General features: G+C 41.4%; 1 pseudogene; it reads left to right on the plus strand.

Annotated features, from left to right (window-relative positions):
• The first annotated feature begins 3433 nt into the window (after window positions 1-3433).
• Window positions 3434-3585, plus strand: LOC142355821 (5.8S ribosomal RNA; annotated as a pseudogene).
• Window positions 3586-5000: the final 1415 nt, after the last annotated feature.

Raw genomic sequence — 5000 nt, forward strand, 5'->3', positions numbered from 1 at the left:
CTCCGGCAACGGGATGAAGCGGATCGAGCTTAATTGTCTAGAGGAAGTAAAAGTCGTAACAAGGTTTCCGTAGGGGAACCTGCGGAAGGATCAGTGATTGATTCCTTCGGGCATGGCTGCTGGTAGAGGCCATGTCTGTAGTGCGCATGACGCTCTGTCGCTAGAGATTGCTTGGCAACCAATCTCGAATTATGTATCGAGCTCAAAAACTACTTGTGTGGATACATAGTTCAGCAGTCATGGCAAGGGACTGCTTAAAGGGAGACTAGTTAGCAAAAGCAGCCTAGCAGAACTGCAGCTATCTAGATCTCAGAAGCTGGGTTATAGAAGCCCAGCTATAGACTTGTGAATGAGAAAGGCCTAAAAAGGTCCACAAGTCGCGTGGTTAGAACCGACACGCAAAAATCCCAGCGAGTGACAGAGCGTTGCGCTGTTCAGTGGGAAAGAGTTGAGCTACTCGGGGCGCCCACTGAACTTGCTCCGAGCCAAAGGCTCGAAAAAACACAGCTTAGCCTCAGATCCTTTACATAGAAGGCTAGCTAAAATAAACTTACCTTGGACGAGGGTAAAGTTTAGTCAGTTCTTAGGGGAGAGTAATCCACAGCTTCTCGCCCTCTGAACATTCTCCCAGATATGTAGGTCTGGGAGAGTCTCCTCCTGTTCTTCGGAATCTGGAGGTAGACAAAGACAGTACGATACGATCTTGCATCGGGATGACTAACCGATAATGATCATAATCTGACAATTTTTCCGGCTTGAGGCACCGGAGTCAGATTAAAGACACATACTGAACTAAAGGCGTATGTGCAAAGCTTGTCGGAGTGTAGAGAGTCAAGCTGAGTTGACTCGTCACGTGGTGATGACAACAGCCATGTGCAAAACACTCACAACTTTATCGTCTATGTGGAAAAGGTTGCTAACAGCGCTCTCTATGAGAGGCCCTCGCATATAACTATACGAGGAAAAGGCGATAGAGTTGTTTGAATGTGGGGCAGGTTCATCGACAAGCTAAGTTGATCACATTCTTGTTGTGGCATCCTACTAGAATTGGTCACGGTCTGCACCAACTCTCCCCAAGTTGGCCAGACTTAAAACTAGAAATAAGGTTTGCAGCTATGTGAACCTAGAAACTGTAAAGGAGTTGAAAGAACTTAAAGGAATTGAAAGAGGCCTTGAGGTATATCCTCTTGGTAAAGACCCACAAAAGCTCACAAAAGTGGCTTCGAAGGGCAAAACTGGTTCATCCAAAACAATTGGAGAGCTTAAAGCAGAACCAATTCGAATGAAACACTATTGGTGAAACTTCATCATGAGAACGTCACAAGCTGATCACGCTCTATGATATGACTAGTATTATGTTGCTTCTAGTAGGCTAAGCGCAAGCCGAAACATCAACATGTGAAAGTCGTAGAATTTTGCAATCAAACTGTGGCTAGTACTGTGATGTTACTAGTAACCTGGTGTTCCGTCATATGGCCAAGAGAGCATTTGAAGGCGAAACTTCTGCATGGGAAAGCTGCATCATGATCAAAATTTTATATCGAGTATTATGTTGACGTTAGTAGGCCTTGGCCGAAAACGCAGCATGTGAAAGGTATAGATAAAAGTTATTGTTGCAGTCAGTACTGTGTAGTTACTAGTAGCTGGATTTAAGCTCAAAATGAGACACTGTTGGTGAAACTTCATCATGAGAATGTCACAAGCTGATCAAGCTCTATGATATGACTAGTATTATGTTGCTTCTAGTAGGCTAAGCGCAAGCCGAAACATCAACATGTGAAAGTCGTAGAATTTTGCAATCAAACTGTGGCTAGTACTGTGATGTTACTAGTAACCTGGTGTTCCGTCATATGGCCAAGAGAGCATTTGAAGGCGAAACTTCTGCATGGGAAAGCTGCATCATGATCAAAATTTTATATCGAGTATTATGTTGACGTTAGTAGGCCTTGGCCGAAAACGCAGCATGTGAAAGGTATAGATAAAAGTTATTGTTGCAGTCAGTACTGTGTAGTTACTAGTAGCTGGATTTAAGCTCAAAATGAGACACTGTTGGTGAAACTTCATCATGAGAATGTCACAAGCTGATCAAGCTCTATGATATGACTAGTATTATGTTGCTTCTAGTAGGCTAAGCGCAAGCCGAAACATCAACATGTGAAAGTCGTAGAATTTTGCGATCAAATTGTGGCTAGTACTGTGATGTTACTAGTAACCTTGTGTTACGTCATATGGCCAAGAGAGCATTTGAAGGCGAAACTTCTGCATGGGGAAGCTGCATCATGAACAAAAGTTTATATCGAGTATTATGTTGACATTAGTAGGCCCTGGCCGAAAGCGCAGCATGTGAAAGGTATAGATAAAAGTTATCGTTGCAGTCAGTACTGTGTAGTTACTAGTAGCTGGATTTAAGCTCGAAATGAGACACTGTTGGTGAAACTTCATCATGAGAACGTCACAAGCTGATCACGCTCCATGATATGACTAGTATTATGTTGCTTCTAGTAGGCTAAGCGCAAGCCGAAACATCAACATGTGAAAGTCGTAGAATTTTGCGATCAAATTGTGGCTAGTACTGTGATGTTACTAGTAACCTTGTGTTACGTCATATGGCCAAGAGAGCATTTGAAGGCGAAACTTCTGCATGGGGAAGCTGCATCATGAACAAAAGTTTATATCGAGTATTATGTTGACGTTAGTAGGCCCTGGCCGAAAGCGCAGCATGTGAAAGGTATAGATAAAAGTTAGCGTTGCAGTCAGTACTGTGTAGTTACTAGTAGCTGGATTTAAGCTCGAAATGAGACACTGTTGGTGAAACTTCATCATGAGAACGTCACAAGCTGATCACGCTCTATGATATGACTAGTATTATGTTGCTTCTAGTAGGCTAAGCGCAAGCCGAAACATCAACATGTGAAAGTCGTAGAATTTTGCAATCAAACTGTGGCTAGTACTGTGATGTTACTAGTAACCTTTTCTTACGTCATATGGCCAAGAGAGCATTTGAAGGCGAAACTTCTGCATGGGGAAGCTGCATCATGAACAAAAGTTTATATCGAGTATTATGTTGACGTTAGTAGGCCCTGGCCGAAAGCGCAGCATGTGAAAGGTATAGATAAAAGTTATCGTTGCAGTCAGTACTGTGTAGTTACTAGTAGCTGGATTTAAGCTCGAAGTGAGACACTGTTGGTGAAACTTCATCATGAGAACGTCACAAGCTGATCACGCTCTATGATATGACTAGTATTATGTTGCTTATAGTAGGCTAAGCGCAAGCCGAAACATCAACATGTGAAAGTCGTAGAATTTTGCGATCAAACTGTGGCTAGTACTTTGATGATGCTTGTAGCCAACCGAATTGGTTGAAAAGCCCAATAAGTAAGCTAACTTGGGAGAGCTTGTTGGAAACCAAATGCTACTAGATTGGTCCAAATACATCCTTCAACAGGGGATCACTTGGCTCGCTTTACGAAGAGGAGCACAGCTATATGTGTTAATTCGGTATGAATCGCAAGATTTGTTTACCGACCTCTCTAACGCAAAAGGCGGTCTCGGCTTCGGCTGTTGACTGCGTCCGATTCAGGGTTATATAACTCTCGATTGAACACATTGATGTTCTATTGTTGGTGCTTCCAATAAAATTGGAACACTTAAAGCAGAACCGATTCAAATAATAGCATTCTGATCAATGATTGCATTCCTTGATCAAGAACTGCTGGAGTCATTGTGATGGCGAATTTTCTTCATAAGAAAATTGCAAAGAGACGGAACTTAATGAGACTAGTATTATGTTGTTTCTAGTAAGCGGAAGCTGAAACAGCAACATGTGAAAATCAAGTTTTGTTCAATGATCTCGAGGCGATAAGTACTATGAAGCAACTAGTAGCCTAAGCATGACTCAGATTTGAGACAGTCAAAAAGACTGGCGAAACTTCTTCACATGAAAGTTACATAGAGAACTACAAATGTATACAGCGAGTATTATGTTGTTTCTAGTAGGCGAAAGCTGAAACATCAACATGTGAAAGTTGTCTGCAAACTGTAGAACGATATGTGATTAGTACTGTGCTGTTACTAGTAGCCAGTCTGACTGTAGAAGCCAAGACAAAGGGAAACTAATGCATCTGAAAAGGACAAGTTATGGAAAGGTATGCACGATAAGTATTATGTTGTTTCTAGTAAGCGGCAGCTGAAACATCAACATGTGAACGTCGTTGTGTACAGTAACCTAGAACTATATAGTCCTTAGTAACGTGCATTTACTAGTACCTGTAATTGGTATTCAGACTCAGGCAGTTTGGAATAGTTTGGCAAAGATGCACCAGAGAAAACTGGGATTTGATACAGAAATTGTTGAATACAAGTATTATGCTGCTTCTAGTAGGTTGAATCCGAAACATCAGCATGTGAAAATTGAAAACATTTCTGGTTCGAATTGTCACAAGTATTTGGTGATCTGAGTAGCCAAACTCACTACAACGCCAATTGAAGGCAAAAATTCTCAACGGGAAAAGCTATTCTCATTGAATGAGCTAACAAGACGAGTATTATGTTGCTTCTAGTAGGCGAAAGCCAAAACATCAACATGTGAAAGTCTTGCTGAACAAATTTAATGTTGTTGAGCTCAGTACCGTGTGAATTAGTAGCCATAATTGGCGAGCGAAAATTGAACTGGCGAAACTTCGTCTTTGGAAAATTGCAGATGCCGAGCACTTAATTTGCAACGAGTATTATGTTGACTGTAGTAAGCGAAAGCCGAAACAGCAACATGTGAAAGCTGTTGAAATTTGTGGTCATTTTGCAATAAGTACAAGGAGTGTAACTAGTAGCCAGGTCAAAATTTGGGATAAGAATGAGCAAAAATTCTGCATGAGAACAGTTGAAATTATGAAACTAAATTACAAAGACTAGTATTATGTTGTTTCGAGTACGCGAAAGCGGAAACATCAACATGTGAACGTTTGTAACGAAGTTTCGTTAATTTTCAGCCTAGTACTGAGCAA

This window comes from Convolutriloba macropyga, unplaced genomic scaffold (genome assembly GCF_964194025.1).
Source record: "Convolutriloba macropyga unplaced genomic scaffold, txConMacr16.3 SCAFFOLD_3970, whole genome shotgun sequence".
NCBI lineage: Eukaryota > Metazoa > Xenacoelomorpha > Acoela > Convolutidae > Convolutriloba > Convolutriloba macropyga.